This window comes from Mya arenaria, chromosome 2, assembly GCF_026914265.1.
Source record: "Mya arenaria isolate MELC-2E11 chromosome 2, ASM2691426v1".
NCBI lineage: Eukaryota > Metazoa > Mollusca > Bivalvia > Myida > Myidae > Mya > Mya arenaria.
The window spans coordinates 24,399,526-24,420,421 of NC_069123.1; the positions used below are offsets into that span (position 1 = coordinate 24,399,526).

The window sequence follows — 20,896 nt, forward strand, 5'->3', positions numbered from 1 at the left end:
TATTATTATCAATCAGCAGTCACTTCCCTTTTCAATAATCCTAACCTTATATAACAAATAATGCCATTTGTGAGACCAAATATCAAAATTCTATATCAAAGAATCGATAAAAAGGCAATCGTTTTGTACATTGGGGAACATACACAAGTTTGGCTTGGCCCTGTTCACATCCTCAGAATTATATACGTACAAAATATATCGGCTATGTATGCCATAAGGGATTGCCTAGATGCCACTCACCAGACAATTAACAAAGCAGAGGAGAGCATTCTTCATTCATCAGCATTTCCGATATGATTTATTCATAGCATTTCTCATTATGAGTCCAAGAATGAGTCCATGAGTCCGGAATCCAAGCAGACATGTCAATAACATGTGTTTGAAGAATATCTGTTTTCATTGTCTTTGAGCAGAAGGAAGGATGCTCTTTTTCATCTCTGGATTGTCGAAGTGTCAGCATATTGTTAATACCCTGTCAATTATTCTTATAATGGTTTTTATCTATCTGCATCAAACATACTTATTAGAGCAATACTCTGTTTGATGATAATAAACAAGTGTATTAAGTGTTTTATATTTGCAATTAGAATGAAGAAGATACAAGACACAACGTTAGCTTTATTATAAATGTGGTTGCCTAAAATGCACGTTACGAACATTCATCAGCGTTCAAAGGCGTAATTTCTTTATATTACATATTGTGTTTTATATCAACTACGAAATGCAGCATTTAAGTATCTATTGCATATCATATGTGATACATTTATATCCACTTTGTTTTGTCCATTATGATGCATTCACTTTCGGAAAGATTATAAGTATCTTCCGTGGCCGAGAGTGTAAGATAGGTTCATTCCGACCCGAGCGTAGGGTGTTTTGCGGAAACGAGGTTTACCGAGTTTCCGCAAAACACCCTGCGCGAGGGTCGGGATGAACCTATCTTATACGAGCGGCTATGGTAGATGCTTTTTCTCCCACCTCAGTTAAACAAAATTAAGTAAAGATGTATTTTTGCTGGAACTCTTTTTTGCTTAGTGATAATAATTGCGTATGGATATGCGATAGCACGTGGTTGTCATGGATATACGCGCAGTGATCAAGTTAATGTTAATAGTCAAGTCGGTCTTTTAAAATAGTTCTAAGGAGAATGAAGCATTATTTCTTGAATGTTGCCTGAAAACTGTTTTATGGTGACATCTGAAGCGAGAAATAATTAATTAGCGTTCTAAATATTACCATAAGACAAGATTTCCTTGATGCTACTGACGACAGTCTTCAACAAGGGAGGTAATTACAATGTGGTAAAAGGAGTTCCATACGGGCATCTTATCTTCGCCCGTGGGCAAGATAAGAATATCTAGCATGGTTAAATTATTGGATCTACTTATCTGAGGTGGGAGAAATGAAATTCAGCATATCAAAATGTTATCTTGAAATGCAGAACAGAAGGCATCAATGCACTCATTAATAATGATTAATCTCTTGCCAAAGAAGTGTCTGCATTTATACGAACATGCACGCTTGTTTATATTGCTGCCATAATGATAAACGGAAGTCATAACTTGATTTTTTTTTGATGAAACGTACGTATTACGTTTCTAATCGATTTCGAATACGATAAATAAAAATGTGGGATAAACCAACTATCTAATTGTTAATATATCAACTAAAAGGGCATGACAAATCAGCTGTCAACAGGGCCTTGCCATATCAACCTATGACCAAGACTATTTCTGTTTAATCTTACTGCGTCAAAAACAATGAAGAATTTCGCAGTTGCCCCTTAGACATTCACTTTAGAGAAAGTATAATTTGTGATACATTTACTTTAAACCTAAGCTCTGTAACTCCTCGTTTCAAACATTTCATTTGCTTTATGATTCAATGAAGATGTTGTTAAAATAAAACGCCAATTTTAATTTCAAGGAACATAATGTAGAACCTTTGTAGAGAAAGTCATGTTTTTTACCAAGAGCCATTAAATCAGAATGACAGACAAGCTCACGAATAAGATTAATAAGAGTTTCCAAAACTATAGACGCAGACACGTGATAAAAATGTGTGTTCACTGGTGAACAATAAAAAACAATGAAACAAATACATTAAACATAAATAACACTCACAACGTGTAAATTATTAAGATGCACACAAGATGTGTTTGATATAAAACAAAGGTAGACTATTTACCACGACGTGCTTTATTATTCAATACTCATATACAAAATTACGTTTTTATATTACAGAACGTACCATCAACACCCACAGATGTGTTAACACTTGGGTAAAATAGTTATTGATATATGAGAAACGTATAAAATCCATGACACGCAGTTGGTTTTATTGTTATTTTGATTAGCATTCGGTTTCAAGGAGAAAAACTTGTTTAATGCCAGTAAAAACATTTTCATTTTAAACGATATTGGTGTCCAACTATCCAGAAAACAACATCGAATAATACACAAACTGCGTTCACGAAACTTTCAAGAATGAATTGTTGCAATCTATATTAATTGCAATTAACTGTAAGCGGCATTTCAATCAAAAAGTGCATAGAATGTTCTTAGTGCCGCTGGAATATAAATTTTGATTCGTTTATATGGCCAACATTTGTCACTCAGGTGATTGTGTTTTATTGCAGATATATGCCCACAAACTACATATACACTACCAACCATGCTTTCTGTGCAAAAAAAACGCGTTGCCACGATATATTCCGCGGTTACTGACTAGAATTAAATGTATAAGACGGGAACAAAGAAAAAATCTGCAGAAAATTGAAAGCTACCTTATTTACTGTTAATTAAAACGTATCGCGGTGACTCGACGCGGTTAAATTCGAGGAAATTATTGGTAATGCTTCAATTGCGGTGGACGTAATGCTTCAATTGCGGCGTAAAGTGAAAATAAGATAAAAAAGATAACGTTCGCGGTAAGGAAAAATCGCGGCGAAATATGCAAAAAACGCGTGGTCGGTAGTGTATGCGGATTTGCCTCGTATAAGACGGTAAATATTTGAATGTTTTAGTGATTTTAAAGGATCTCACTTCCGGAACGTATTGAACAAAAAGTGGGGTGATTTCTAGAATGCGATTTCCATATCGACGGCATATACACAAATGGACGGGGGACCAAATCATTTAATTTTGAGGTATATCCCTTTGCATAGGGACACATATATAGCCTATATCTTCAAAATCAACTAAAGAAAAACTAATTTTAAAAAAGGAAGAATTGATCAGAGATTTGTAGTGAACTCGTTTGTGTCTTGAAAGGAAAAATAATTTCGACAAAGAACTCCTACATATATCCGAACATATGATAAACGATGTCTTTAAAAAACATATTGAAACAAAAATGTCCAAATTTAGTTCCTAGTTACAATAATTGCAAATATTTCTGAAAATAGAATCATTCATAACAATGTTGATTGGATTGAAGTTCCTATTTTGAAGCACTTCTGCAATTAAAAAAATACAAATGCTTTTTGGACTTAAATCACATGTCTCAGCTCTTAATATTTTGAACACTTACTAAAGGAAAACACATGGTATTGAAGAGAAACTTAGAAAAAGAAATTTGCTAACTTCTAAATTCTGTAAATCAATAATTATCAATTGGTAGTGTATGTCTGTATATATTACATCTTATGCTGTATGTTATTGTATCCACTTGCATGTATATGTGTTTTCGTAATTGTATTAGTCTAACTATAAACTTGTTAATTCAACGATTGAATATACCAAAGGTATATATTCTTTGGGAGTTTTGGTCTTTAAAACCCATTCAAAGCTAGGCATTGTGGTACTTCTTTTAACTAGATATCATAGAAACACTTAGAAAGATTTTATGTCGTAATGTATGGAAGCGCATATTTGCTCTGAAATCAAATAAAACATATAAAAACTTCATATAATAATATGTCCAAAATGTTGCGACCTTCGATGTATAAACCTTTTGTTAAAGGAAAGAAACTTCATTCTTAAAACTGAAACTGTTGATTCTTCAAAGTGTATCAATAGGTCTTTGTGGAGAAGCGGTGAACAAAATATTATTTGTTATAGTCATTTGTGTCTTATTCTATCTTGTATTTCTTTATACCATTTACTTGTGTGATCAATACCGAAATAAAAGTATTCTACTAAATGGTTATACTACTAATGTATAGATATATACAGCGCACAAAGATGACAATTCTCGATTTTACGATAACGCAGATGTTTCAGTTATGACTTATCTGAAAGAATATTGTTTGAGTGAAAGTTGCATAAAATCGGAATTGACCCGTACCTTCATGCCCAACTGATTATGGCTCTAAATCTTGTTCTTCTTGCTCATAACTGTTGGGATAAGGCTAATGGTAGTTTCTATTTGTTTGTCTTGTTAAAAAAATGCTAGGCTTTATAGTTATTTTACATTAATCAAATCTTTTATACAGCAAACTAATTATTCCAGTTTAATGAAACAGAAATGAATACAATAATTGAAACTCGTCCAGTACATGTTCAATCCAATAGGAACAGGTGTTGCCCCAAAGGGCATGTTTTTTTGCTAAAGTCTTTATTTCCGCATCCGGCAACAAATGCACATTATTGCAAAAAAAACAAGCTTGTTCCTTTACTTTGAATACTCAGAGTATCAACAGGGAAGCTTATTGTAGGTTTCCGCATCTGGGCCATTTGCTCTACATTCTATTTATCTAGGTTTTATGGAAACGTTTATGGAGACTCTCTTGGTACAAGTGTTTTCAGACGTGTAGAGTTTAACGGTTGCTTCAAATTTAAGGGCATGCGTTGAATTTAATTAGGAGCATATGTTGCATTTAGTGCTTTTCAGTACTGATATAAGAACATTCAATAGGGGCGTAATATGTTTTTTTATATCAATTGAAAAACCTTTGGCATAGGGTGCTCACTAAACGAACTTTGGTTTCACTTTAAGGATCATCGGTAAAAAAGTTTTTTTGTGATGTTACAACTTTTACCCCCAAATGTAGAACACTAACTATACATTACACATTTGTTGTTTCCAAAAGGCATTTCACGTTTTCAATATGGACTAATTACATTTAACACAATGACGAAACACACAAAACATAATATGCTCTGTATTCAGATTTCGGTCTTAGTTGCATGAAGTTCGGTAAAAAAGTGTTTTATTATTTGTCATATTTTACACCTCAGTGCCAGAGCAACACAAAGTATTAAAGATATTTGCAGACAAGCTGACTTGCATTCTTTTATCATACGACGAATACTTGTACTTTAACGAAGCATTTATGGTTATTATACTACGAGATAACGATTCTTTTTTACATGAATTGGCACCTCCCATAGAAAAATGTGCATAACTATCAACAGAGTAGTAATTTAACGAGAGGCAATTAACTATGAAGATATGTAATACATGCTGCTTTCTGCTGTTTTGATAATTCAGTATGCTCTAACCATTGCTAGCACCCCTATAATAGTTAATGCATGGAATAACTAAATCATCATAACACATGTTACTGGGGCAGAAATGCCTCACACCTGGGTTAAAGCTATTGCACACACATCTTAAGTCGAGTAGCTGTCTATTTAGTCCACAAATGTATAAAATATTTTGAAATCATTCTGATATCCTGCCTGTATTAACAATAAAGCATGATGTGATACATTTGTTTTATAATTTAAAGGACTCTAAGGCAATGTCCTGATATTAACATTGATTATTATACAATTGTTTACTTATTAAATGTGAAACACGCTGTCAAAATGACAAAATATGGTCAATATGTACTGCATATTTTACAGCTAATAAGTAAATAACCGTTTTATTACATGATACTGCATGCTATATTATGACGTCATTCTAAACTTTCCAGTCTTTAAAGAGACAGGCTAATATGGCGTTTTTGAAGTGTTTTTTACAGAGTTATTATGACGTCACATGATGAACTGTTTCCGGTCTATAAAAAGGCGTGAAATAATGCGTTTTAAATTGTCAACAAAAATTTATTTTCTTCCAATCATGGACGGTTAACAGATCATGAAAAAATCTGTATTATGTGCTACCATGTATATATTGAATATGATTGACCAACACAAACATCTGTCAATCCATTTAATTCACCCACAAAACACGTAGGCATTTGCTACTGTTTGCTAAGAGAAAGGGAGAAAATATGTTATCCATCAGTATTCAAGCAATCATTTATACCTGAAGTTTTCTTATTATGCAGATTCCAAAGATACATTTTAATCAGGCGTTTTTAATAGAATTAATTGTTTAAAAAATTCAATTCGGAAACTTGTTTAAAGAATATCAGAATTTATATAGTCAACGATAATCCAAAGATGAACAGATGCTCATATTCATATCAAAATAGTTGGAATTGTCGGTGGTTTTTGTTCTAAGCATGCAAAACGTTTTATGAAATGGTTAGACGTCATATGCACATCAATAGAATCCACGGTGGTTGAATCATAAACAACATAATTATTTGGTGCTTTTTATCTCATATGTTAGATAAAACGCAAAACATAACATCGTATGTATTCCCAACTCATAACATATGGCCAGAGCTAACGATAATTCATTTCGTGCAAAAAAATGTCTGTAGTTTTAGATTAATGCATATCAATTAATTACTGCAGTTGTATCAAGATACAAACGATTAACACACTTCAACACAATTCCTGTTTTGATTAAATATAGCTTTGGCACAACTGAAAAAAAAGCATTAAGATAATTCCTAATTATATAAATAAATTAACACTATAAACACAATTATTCATTTGTTAACATTCTTAAGTCATTAACACCTGATTTGATTTTGCTGATAAAAGCATTTTAAGCGTCCACATCAAAAGCCAGTCACGACATTGCAAAATTATTTCAGAATGTTTTGGCATAAGAACGAAATTTTAATCCAACTTCTAAGGATAGATGTTTATTTTGAAAAATACAAACAAAATAACGATAACAATTATCTAATATCAAAAATTTAAAACATGAACTCTATAAAGAGAAAGGCCCAAACTGAGAAATCATCATATGCCAGCGTCATTTCAGTTGAATTAACTCCAGTTTCATTGTCATAAACAAAGAACAGATTTTTACCAATGTCATTCCTTCTCCTCTACAATCGTAGACAGAATATACGAGAGGCTAATAGTGTCCCTAGGACATAGACTTTATGATATTTGTGTTAAGTATTAACTCAATGGAAATAAGGGTATAGCGGTAAATAATAAAAATCACAACTTGCCCTTAAACTTTAACCTGCCCTAAAACCTTAACCTACGTTCCTAAGTCCATCAGGGGCCATAATTTGTTTTTAGGATAACCTCATTGTGTGATGGCGCTGAACAATTGTGTGAAATATTTGAAATATTGTGTGAAGTGTTTTGCATGAAGGGTATTGGAGTTATAAGTGAAAATGCCAACTTGACATTAAAAACCGGACACCGTCGCCGACGTCGGGGCGAGTAGTTAAGCCTCCTTATTCTTCGAATAGGCGAGCTTAAAAACAAGCAAAAATCTGTACCAACGGCTACGAATAACCATTATAATGTCATAAACAGAACATTTTGATTCACGAACAAGTGGTTTAGAAATGTGTTGTTGTTTTTCAAAATAAATGCTAATCGTCTCACAAATTGAGGGTTCAGTTAGACTTTGGTTATAAATTATCCGTTTTTATCCGGACAGAATTATGGTCCATTTTCAATTGAGTGTATGCAAACAATACGGTGTCCGGACAATAACATATGGAATGGTTGAATAATTTATAAAGTTTTCGGTACATAAGTTGAACACTATAAAATACAGGTCAAGTTAAATAACAAACTACCAATCGTTGAAGTAGCTATTGACCCTAAATTGCTGGAAACTTTAATACAGATGCTTAACATATTAATGTCGTTTGATTTAAGTTTTTCAAAGATTATTTGCTAGTTTTGAATACATCTGTATTATCTATTACCACAATACTTGCATTATAGGTTTGTGATTACTGACAATTGAGTATAATGTTCATAAACATCATTGAATAAAGCGTAACACTAAATTGCAAGTACAATTAAATTATTTACGTTGGACAAATGTATATCATATACTCAGACACACATAGTACATTTTTATTTAATGTATCAATAATTAGGCAATGCGATAAATCAAGATTGCATTTGTTGGGACAGGTTGCAAATCACAGAGAACAATAGGAACACTTGCCAAACAAGTTTGTCAAACCTTAGGCCCCCCCGAGCGCCATGTTGTCAGGATTATATGGACAATTTAATGAAATATGCATGGACCGAAATGACAGCCGATTTGTCACTGACATTGGATGCCGTTAAGGCAGTTTTAAGATTATGACCATTCAAGTGTGAGGATAGAGTGTGTTATGACCATGACTTTTGACTCTATGACCTCAAAATCCATAGGAGTCATCAGCTGGTCACCAAAACCAAAATGTGAAGTTTAGGGCCATGGGTGCAGGCATTGTCAAGTTATCACACAGACAAGCTTTTTTTCGTTCAAGGTCACTGTGACCTTGACCTTTGACCCGATGACCCCTCAAATCATAAGGGGTCATCTAAAGGTCAGATTCAACTCTAAGTCAAGTTTGAGGGCCATGGGTGCAGGCATTGTCGAGTTATCACTCGGACAACCTTTTACCATTCAAGGTCACTGTGACCTTGACTTTGACCCTCTGACTCCTAAAACCAATAAGGGTCATCTACTGGTCAGGCAAAACATCCATGTCAAGTTTGATGATAATAGGTCCAGGAATTGTCGAGTTTGCCTTCAAGTTCACTGTGACCTTGATCTTTGACTTGTCAGGCCCAACCTCGAAGTCAAGATTGAGGGCCATGGTTGCAGGCATTGTCGAGTTATCGCTCTGACAACATTTTACCAATCCAGGTCACTGTGACCTTGACCTTTGGCCCGATGACCCCAACAAACAATAGAGGTCATCTTCTGGTCAGACCAAATCTCCAAGTCATGTTTTAGGGCAATGGGTGCAGGCATTGTAGAGTTATCACTCGGACAACTTATTATCATTCAAGGTCACTTCGACCTTGACCTTTGGTCCGATGACCATCCACAACAATAGGGATCATCTACTGGTCAGGCCTAACTTCCATATCAAGTTTGATGACCATAGGTCTAGGCATTGTTGAGTTGTCACTCGGACAAGCTTTAAAATTATTTTACAATTAAAGGTCACTGTGACCTTGACCTTTGACCCGATGAGTCCTAAAATCGATAGGGGCTATTTACTGGTCAGGCCCAACCTTCAGGTCAAGTTTGATGACCAAACGTCAAGGAATTGTTGAGTTATCTCTCGGACAAGCTTTGGTCGACCGACCGACCGACCGACCGTCCGACCGACATGTGCAAAGCAAAATAACCCTTTTCTTCGATGGGGGCATAATAAAATAGTTTTCAGTGCAAGTGGTTGTATTCTTATGTAGGTAATTGTAGCAAATGTACTATTCATGTGAACATCTGTTGAAGCAGTTCTAACGAAGAAGAGAAATGAAAGATGTTTTTACATTGGACTTTACAATAATTATAAAAAATAAAAATATTTGGTGCATTTTTACTGGTTTTTTTAGTAAAAACTTATGCTGGTTAACGTTTCCAAGATTCTAACCCAGTACTCTTGTTTGCTCTGTGAGGCCGTGATGACGCGCCTCCTATTACTTCGTTATTGTGAATACGTAACCTCCGATATATGTCTGCTTTTAATGATTATATTGAACTAGAAGGAAATAATTATCTGCATTTGGTTAAAGGAACTAGTCAGCTAACGATAAATTTGAAAGAAAAAATGAAAATTGTCAAAAACTAACATAAAATTGACCTAGTTGTGTACAACGAACTGAATCGTACTTACTGATGTATCACTTACGACACATGCATCTTTTGCAAATTTTACCCTTTTTTTCTTATTCAAAATTTAATGGGATTGTCTAAAAACGTAAATCGTACTAAGTTAAAAATAGCGCCGGTATATTTTTCTGTACTCATAAACATATATGATTTAAACATAATCTTTAAAATCCACTTGCTTGATATGAATATTTTATGGCAATTTGATGTTAATTGGAATATCGCATGATTTCCAGAAACGCGAAAACGTATGTAATGCTTTGGCTATCTTGAGATAAACACAAGCTTATCTGTATTTAATTCAAGTATTTCAAGACACGTTGGTACTAACTAAAGTAATGCATGATGTCCAGAAACGCAATAAAGATTTAAATGCTCTTGCAATCTGGCTATAAAATGAAAAGATGTGCATATGTTTATCCAAGTAAAAATTGTTTTCTCTTTTTCAGAGCTATTAAGCAACTATATATTTCTCTTAGAGAAGCGATTAATGCGAATTGTTTTTCGTTTGATGTGGTTCTTTTTTGTTTATATGTTTATACTTTGGATATCTATCGTTTTGACAACAATGGTAAGAATTCGGTACTCTATTTTTGCATTCTGATTGTCTTGTTTCGCATTATTTATTGAATTAGTTTTATGTGTACAGAAAGAATACGTAAGAATTATGCCAAAAACTATAAAATATAAAAGAAACATATAAGAACTAAGCTGTTTTGGTCCAGTCAATTTGACAGCTAGTTTCAGATTAAATAAAGGACAAACATACCAACATAATATTATACTTAGACAGATGTATGTAGGCTGCATGCTTGGTCATCTATTGTACATATGATTGTGCAATCATTACCCCTTCCAATTACACTAACAATATATAATCGATAATGTCATTCCTGAGACCAGACATCAAAATGTAAGCTGACTCGATGTAATGACAATCGTTTTAAACATTGAATGCCTTAAAGTCCTGGTTGGACCCTGAGTAAACATTATAGAACGGTTTACGTACAACATATATCGGCTAAGTGTGACAAAAGTAATTGTTCTAGTTGAAACTTAGTAAACAGTTAACGAAGCGGATGGGAGTGTTCTTAATGTTATCCGTGTTTCCGATATCATTATTTATTTAGAGCATTTTTATAATGCATCGGAATCCAAGCAAAGAGCATATGTTAAATGGACTTTTAGCAATTTTGGGTGCTTATAAAAAGGATGCTCTAATTCATCTCAGAATAGTTTTATAAGTGTCAGCATATTGTTAATAATCTGTCTAGTAGTCTATGTAATAATACAAATCAGAAGTACTTACACAGTTTGATATTGAAGACTTTGTTTAAGCTAGTTTACTTATTATCAAGAAAATGTTATATCTTTGTATATATGTAATCTGAGCCTTAAATGTTAGACATTTTTACATTAAGAATTATTTTACTTTGGTGATAAACTTATTTGAGATGAATTTATATTTATATATTGAAGATTTTTAATCAAGTCTGTGATATGATCCTAAGATAATATCTTAATATGGACTATTTAACAGCTAATGTGTAGTTTTGACATATTTTAGGGTCCAGACACCCAGGCTACGAAGTAAAAGAGCTTTTATAAATTGTGTAGAAAATTTGTTGCGTGCTCGCCAAATGGAAATTACCCGATAGCGAGGTTAAACAAGCTTACCCCACACTCCTCCTGCATCAATACATATATAAGTTCGAAGTACATACAGATGGATAATTAGTTAATTTATTTTACGTCAGCGTTCAACAGCGTGTGTTCAAGGTATACATATTGTGGTCTATATTAACTACAAAATGCAGTATTTAGATATTTTTTCAAATCCTAAATGATTCCTTGATGATAATTTGGTTTGTCCATTAATAAAATTCCCTTTTTGAAAGATATGCAATGCAGCATCAAATATACTATCTCGAAAAGCAAAACATGCACTCATTAATGTTCATTAATCCCTTGCCAAAGAAGTGTCATGCATGTTTTATTTTGCTATTATGATAAACGCATCTAAATTTTGAATAATACACTTTGGTTGATACGTTTGTAATACGTTTCAAATCTCATTCGAATAAAATAAAATGTTGGATTAATTTCGACTCTTAAAAAGGCTGGGCCATTCACCTGAGGCTAAGGCTATGATATATTAACCTATGGCCCAGGCCAATGCCCTAGGCTAATTGAACAACAGCACAAACCTCCACCAACAACACTGTACATCAATACTATATTAAAATCTAGGTTAGTTTATCAATGATTGTTAGGTACCGCCTTGGAAATGTCAGTAAAATGTAAATTTACTTGGGGTTTTATCCAGTTTGTGTACAACCTCACTCTCATTCCAACAATCCCGAATAAAGTAAAAACGTAAATGGTTAATCTTATCAGAGTAAGCATTTACTTGAGAAAACATAATAATAAAACAAATAATATACTAATAGGTAAACCCCAAGTACTTTTATTATTAGGGATCCCGACTATATCTGTAGACGAAGTTAACTATTTATTAGAGGCGTATTAAACCAAAGCAATGAAATGTGATTTATTGTATTTCTAATTAACATTTGGTTTCTAGAAGACAATTATAATGATTCCGGACAATAACATCTCCCTTTCAAACGAAAATGGAATCCAACATTGCAAACCGCATAATTATTAACCAAGGTTTTGCAGGGAGTTATTTCAAGAATTATGCATTGCAGGATATATAAATTTTAATGTTAACGACATCACAATAATCAATTTATTGCTTTTTTACATGCTTTTAATTTTTGCCTCGTGTTAGAATGTCAAAAATGCATGTTTCTCTTTCATTCTGAAGGATATTCACGGTATGTATATTCATATTGGTTGGGGATAAACACTTTTAACTTTTGAAAAATTCATTTTCATGCTGCAGTATATAGGAAGTGAAACTGTAAACGACATCATATAAAACTAGACGCTAGGTTTTTTGAAATCCAAAACAGATGTCTCATGAAGTTGACATTTGACATTGAGAAATAGTAAAATATGCATTAAAAAGCATAGAACTATTGAAACACGAACAGGTTGGCCTTACACAAAAAGTAAATACTATTGCTGACACTGTAGACTTAATATTGCGAACATTTGTAGGTATTTGTTTTTCAAAATCTCAGCTCTTATTATCTAAAACATGTACGAATGGTGGAAACAGTGTGTATGTTTGCTGACGATTGAATATAATAAATCTATTTTCCTAAAAAATCGTATTTTGGTCCTTCAAACCTATTTACTTTGCGTTTCTATAAACTGAATATCATTAAATCTACTGATGTCTTATGGCTATTAGAGCGTATACTCCTTTTGTTAAATGTAATTGAAGCCGCTCCTAAATGATGATACTGATAGTAATAGGTTTTGATGAAATTGAGTTTTTCGTAGAAAGGATGAGCCAAGGATGATTTGATTATAGCAAATTTGTGCTTGTATTTTAATAACATTCAGATTAACTAATGGATAGATATATAGATACAGTGATCTTCAATCCTTCTATCTTTCGATGATGCAGGTGGCTTAGTGTTATAGAAAGCGGAGTATTTCGAAGAGGATGGAACATTAAGAAAGAATAATGTTCTAGTCAAATGTGCATGCTTTGACCCGTACCTTCATTCACATTTGACAATGGCTCGAAGTTAAGACAGGCTGATCTTGTTCACCTGTGCTTACTACTGATTGGATAAGATTACCGATTATATTGTCTTTGGTTTCTCGTCTTGGTGGGATTATCTTACTTGCCAGTGAATACAATTTAAGATTTTATTTGGAAAGTATGCTTATTAACCTAAATTACATTTGTAATACAGCAAACTAACTACTTCTTTATGGTTTGTTTTCCCTTATTATTTGCATGTCGGGCGTTTTTTAACCATACATAGAAATGAATATCAATTTTGAATCCCTCCAAAACCTTGTTCAACACATTAAGTATATGCGATACAATAAACTATGCACTATATCCGAAAAGAACGAAACAATTTGACTTTCGCTTTGACTTTGAATCAATCACAGTATCAATGAGGGGAAATTAATTATCATATGTAGATTTCGTGCATTAGGGCTTCTCTCTCTAGATTCCATTAAACTAAGTTAAATCAAAAGTTTAATTGAAACCTTCTTTGATCAAGTGTTTTCAGACAACTCGCATTTAGCACTAATGCCACATGCTTCAAAAGAAAATAATATTCACTATACGAATCTCCATTTCTTAACTAAGAAATATTTTATGATGTTTCTTCTTTTACCCTTTTTGTAACCGAGTACTACACAACTATATGTGTTTCTAATATCAATAGTGAAAAGTGTAGCAGAAAATGTGCCTTGCATTCTTTTAACACACGGAATATCATACGACATCAGCTTATCATTATACGATTATCTTAGTAGTACTTTTTGTCGCAAAAGAGTCAAACCAATAATTTACGGTTATTTTAGTATTTTAAGCAAAACTGTGCGTTACAACAAACAAAGCAGTAGTTTAAGAGAAGGCAATCAACAATAATAATATGTAATACATTTTGTTTTCTGATGTGTAAATAAAACAGCTATGCGTTTGGTCTTGATATTGCTATCACGACAGTAGTTACTGGTATTTCTTTCCCATAATAGCTAATGCATGGAATAAATAAAACCATCATAACAGCAGAAATGTCTCACACATGGGTTGTTAAGGTTATCACAAACTTATTGTAAATCGATTTACTTACTAGCTATAGTAACTTAATTGAACCAAGCATGTATTGTTATTATAATACGAATTAACGCTTCTTTCTGAAATGAATTTGCACCTCCCAGTAAAAATGTGCGTTACTCTCAACAGAGAAGTAATTTAAGGGGAGGCAATCAACTATAATAATTTGTCATAAATGCTGTTTTCTGCTGTTAAATAATGTAGTGTCCTCTAACAATTGCTTACAAGACAGTAGTTACCGGTATTTTTCCCCTTAATAGCTAATGCATTGATTAACTAAATCATCAAATAACATATTATTGGGACAAAAATGCCTCACACGTGGGTTAAGGTTTCTTTTATATACAAATCTTAAGTAGAGTTACTATCTTTAGTTTTGAAGTCCACCAATGCATTTGATATATAAAATTCATTTGAATATCCTCCCTGTGTCGGAGAATTAAGCACGCTGTAATACGTTTCTGTTGATCAATTTCAAGTACATAAAGGCTGTGTTCTAATATAAACGTTAAATATTCTGTATTATGTACTACCATGTGTAAACGGTGTACGGTTTGACCTACACTAATCTCAGTTAATCAGTCAGTTCGGGTCAAAGAAGTATAGCAATACGGTAACATCAATTTTATATAAAAATACTGAACTAATGAATTTTAAAATTAAATCCGCTGTTAAATATTATTCGCATCCTTGTTTGACAAAGAAACTCATCTTTTGTGTCAGGCTGTTAATAGCATTGTATGTTTGCAATAACACACTTAACACACAGATAAGCAATTAAATCATGGCCTCTTGCTATTTATATTATTTACCATGTTGAAATTGTGAATTTGCCAAAACGCATCTTTTCCGTAAAAAGAGGCATTCTTCCTTTCAGAAAAAAATATAAACAAAATGAACAATTGCTATTCGTTTTATTATACTGTTAATCATGTGTTACATTCGATTTGGAATTGTATGGGTATAAATATATGCTTGCTGTTTTTCGTAAATGTTTGCAGAACCTAACTGAATGAAAATGTTCTTTTCATGACAATTTATTGGTCCTTTCATTTGCCTTTACCAGAGGCTGTCTTCTGAATGGTTGGATTTTAATTCGTTTTTAACAATATAATGACAACATCTTAATAACGATCTGCCCGTGCAATCGCTTTTGTCAAATCGATAATTCTAAGTAGTATTCCTATTATTTTTGCTAATGATATTTCAATTGGTCAGTTAAGACATTTTTTTTAATTCATTTGATTTTGCTTTTTATTTGAGATATTGACGTTCAGCAGAATCTTAACGGACACTATTTCGTCATACACTCGTTTTGGCCTTCGGAAATAATCAATTCTTTTATATCATTTTGCAGTTGACACAATCCTAGAATGGTGAACACGACACTTCTTCTGAATACAGTCAATATGTGTATGAAATTCGAAACAGAACCTAAAACATATAGAGTTCAATTAAGGAATGAATTGCGGGGTTGATGTCATTATCGGGGTATGAACGCAATTGGGTTGGTCAATGTGTGTGGAGTCATCAACCCCGCAATTCATTTAAATCGATTTACTTACTAGCTATAGTAACTTAATTGAACCAAGCATGTATTGTTATTATAATACGAATTAACGCTTCTTTCTGAAATGAATTTGCACCTCCCAGTAAAAATGTGCGTTACTCTCAACAGAGAAGTAATTTAAGGGGAGGCAATCAACTATAATAATTTGTCATAAATGCTGTTTTCTGCTGTTAAATAATGTAGTGTCCTCTAACAATTGCTTACAAGACAGTAGTTACCGGTATTTTTCCCCTTAATAGCTAATGCATTGATTAACTAAATCATCAAATAACATATTATTGGGACAAAAATGCCTCACACGTGGGTTAAGGTTTCTTTTATATACAAATCTTAAGTAGAGTTACTATCTTTAGTTTTGAAGTCCACCAATGCATTTGATATATAAAATTCATTTGAATATCCTCCCTGTGTCGGAGAATTAAGCACGCTGTAATACGTTTCTGTTGATCAATTTCAAGTACATAAAGGCTGTGTTCTAATATAAACGTTAAATATTCTGTATTATGTACTACCATGTGTAAACGGTGTACGGTTTGACCTACACTAATCTCAGTTAATCAGTCAGTTCGGGTCAAAGAAGTATAGCAATACGGTAACATCAATTTTATATAAAAATACTGAACTAATGAATTTTAAAATTAAATCCGCTGTTAAATATTATTCGCATCCTTGTTTGACAAAGAAACTCATCTTTTGTGTCAGGCTGTTAATAGCATTGTATGTTTGCAATAACACACTTAACACACAGATAAGCAATTAAATCATGGCCTCTTGCTATTTATATTATTTACCATGTTGAAATTGTGAATTTGCCAAAACGCATCTTTTCCGTAAAAAGAGGCATTCTTCCTTTCAGAAAAAAATATAAACAAAATGAACAATTGCTATTCGTTTTATTATACTGTTAATCATGTGTTACATTCGATTTGGAATTGTATGGGTATAAATATATGCTTGCTGTTTTTCGTAAATGTTTGCAGAACCTAACTGAATGAAAATGTTCTTTTCATGACAATTTATTGGTCCTTTCATTTGCCTTTACCAGAGGCTGTCTTCTGAATGGTTGGATTTTAATTCGTTTTTAACAATATAATGACAACATCTTAATAACGATCTGCCCGTGCAATCGCTTTTGTCAAATCGATAATTCTAAGAAGTATTCCTATTATTTTTGCTAATGATATTTCAATTGGTCAGTTAAGACATTTTTTTTAATTCATTTGATTTTGCTTTTTATTTGAGATATTGACGTTCAGCAGAATCTTAACGGACACTATTTCGTCATACACTCGTTTTGGCCTTCGGAAATAATCAATTCTTTTATATCATTTTGCAGTTGACACAATCCTAGAATGGTGAACACGACACTTCTTCTGAATACAGTCAATATGTGTATGAAATTCGAAACAGAACCTAAAACATATAGAGTTCAATTAAGGAATGAATTGCGGGGTTGATGTCATTATCGGGGTATGAACGCAATTGGGTTGGTCAATGTGTGTGGAGTCATCAACCCCGCAATTCATATAAATCGATTTACTTACTAGCTATAGTAACTTAATTGAACCAAGCATGTATTGTTATTATAATACGAATTAACGCTTCTTTCTGAAATGAATTTGCACCTCCCAGTAAAAATGTGCGTTACTCTCAACAGAGAAGTAATTTAAGGGGAGGCAATCAACTATAATAATTTGTCATAAATGCTGTTTTCTGCTGTTAAATAATGTAGTGTCCTCTAACAATTGCTTACAAGACAGTAGTTACCGGTATTTTACCCTTAATAGCTAATGCATTGATTAACTAAATCATCAAATAACATATTGTTGGGACAAAAATGCCTCACACGTGGGTTAAGGTTTCTTTTATATACAAATCTTAAGTAGAGTTACTATCTTTAGTTTTGAAGTCCACCAATGCATTTGATATATAAAATTCATTTGAATATCCTCCCTGTGTCGGAGAATTAAGCACGCTGTAATACGTTTCTGTTGATCAATTTCAAGTACATAAAGGCTGTGTTCTAATATAAACGTTAAATATTCTGTATTATGTACTACCATGTGTAAACGGTGTACGGTTTGACCTACACTAATCTCAGTTAATCAGTCAGTTCGGGTCAAAGAAGTATAGCAATACGGTAACATCAATTTTATATAAAAATACTGAACTAATGAATTTTAAAATTAAATCCGCTGTTAAATATTATTCGCATCCTTGTTTGACAAAGAAACTCATCTTTTGTGTCAGGCTGTTAATAGCATTGTATGTTTGCAATAACACACTTAACACACAGATAAGCAATTAAATCATGGCCTCTTGCTATTTATATTATTTACCATGTTGAAATTGTGAATTTGCCAAAACGCATCTTTTCCGTAAAAAGAGGCATTCTTCCTTTCAGAAAAAAATATAAACAAAATGAACAATTGCTATTCGTTTTATTATACTGTTAATCATGTGTTACATTCGATTTGGAATTGTATGGGTATAAATATATGCTTGCTGTTTTTCGTAAATGTTTGCAGAACCTAACTGAATGAAAATGTTCTTTTCATGACAATTTATTGGTCCTTTCATTTGCCTTTACCAGAGGCTGTCTTCTGAATGGTTGGATTTTAATTCGTTTTTAACAATATAATGACAACATCTTAATAACGATCTGCCCGTGCAATCGCTTTTGTCAAATCGATAATTCTAAGAAGTATTCCTATTATTTTTGCTAATGATATTTCAATTGGTCAGTTAAGACATTTTTTTTAATTCATTTGATTTTGCTTTTTATTTGAGATATTGACGTTCAGCAGAATCTTAACGGACACTATTTCATACACTCGTTTTGGCCTTCGGAAATAATCAATTCTTTTATATCATTTTGCAGTTGACACAATCCTAGAATGGTGAACACGACACTTCTTCTGAATACAGTCAATATGTGTATGAAATTCGAAACAGAACCTAAAACATATAGAGTTCAATTAAGGAATGAATTGCGGGGTTGATGTCATTATCGGGGTATGAACGCAATTGGGTTGGTCAATGTGTGTGGAGTCATCAACCCCGCAATTCATATAAATCGATTTACTTACTAGCTATAGTAACTTAATTGAACCAAGCATGTATTGTTATTATAATACGAATTAACGCTTCTTTCTGAAATGAATTTGCACCTCCCAGTAAAAATGTGCGTTACTCTCAACAGAGAAGTAATTTAAGGGGAGGCAATCAACTATAATAATTTGTCATAAATGCTGTTTTCTGCTGTTAAATAATGTAGTGTCCTCTAACAATTGCTTACAAGACAGTAGTTACCGGTATTTTTCCCCTTAATAGCTAATGCATTGATTAACTAAATCATCAAATAACATATTGTTGGGACAAAAATGCCTCACACGTGGGTTAAGGTTTCTTTTATATACAAATCTTAAGTAGAGTTACTATCTTTAGTTTTGAAGTCCACCAATGCATTTGATATATAAAATTCATTTGAATATCCTCCCTGTGTCGGAGAATTAAGCACGCTGTAATACGTTTCTGTTGATCAATTTCAAGTACATAAAGGCTGTGTTCTAATATAAACGTTAAATATTCTGTATTATGTACTACCATGTGTAAACGGTGTACGGTTTGACCTACACTAATCTCAGTTAATCAGTCAGTTCGGGTCAAAGAAGTATAGCAATACGGTAACATCAATTTTATATAAAAATACTGAACTAATGAATTTTAAAATTAAATCCGCTGTTAAATATTATTCGCATCCTTGTTTGACAAAGAACTCATCTTTTGTGTCAGGCTGTTAATAGCATTGTATGTTTGCAATAACACACTTAACACACAGATAAGCAATTAAATCATGGCCTCTTGCTATTTATATTATTTACCATGTTGAAATTGTGAATTTGCCAAAAACGCATCTTTTCCGTAAAAAGAGGCATTCTTCCTTTCAGAAAAAAATATAAACAAAATGAACAATTGCTATTCGTTTTATTATACTGTTAATCATGTGTTACATTCGATTTGGAATTGTATGGGTATAAATATATGCTTGCTGTTTTTCGTAAATGTTTGCAGAACCTAACTGAATGAAAATGTTCTTTTCATGACAATTTATTGGTCCTTTCATTTGCCTTTACCAGAGGCTGTCTTCTGAATGGTTGGATTTTAATTCGTTTTTAACAATATAATGACAACATCTTAATAACGATCTGCCCGTGCAATCGCTTTTGTCAAATCGATAATTCTAAGAAGTATTCCTATTATTTTTGCTAATGATATTTCAATTGGTCAGTTAAGACATTTTTTTTAATTCATTTGATTTTGCTTTTTATTTGAGATATTGACGTTCAGCAGAATCTTAACGGACACTATTTCGTCATACACTCGTTTTGGCCTTCGGAAATAATCAATTCTTTATATCATTTTGCAGTTGACACAATCCTAGAATGGTGAACACGACACTTCTTCTGAATACAGTCAATATGTGTATGAAATTCGAAACAGAACCTAAAACATATAGAGTTCAATTAAGGAATGAATTGCGGGGTTGATGTCATTATCGGGGTATGAACGCAATTGGGTTGGTCAATGTGTGTGGAGTCATCAACCCCGCAATTCATTCCTTATAATTACACCAATAGTCCATTATTTAATTCAAGAAACGTTAAAAAAATACTTCATTTCATTTAAGAAAACCTTTCAGTAATCCGTTTTTACCATTCTGT

At 32.8% G+C, this 20,896-nt stretch overlaps 1 protein-coding gene across 1 annotated transcript in view; it reads left to right on the top strand.

Moving 5' to 3' along the window:
• LOC128213891 (DNA-dependent protein kinase catalytic subunit-like) overlaps positions 1-20,896 on the top strand; it is an 81,435-nt gene that overhangs the window by 25,126 nt on the left and 35,413 nt on the right. The gene's annotated exons all lie outside the window — the stretch shown is intronic.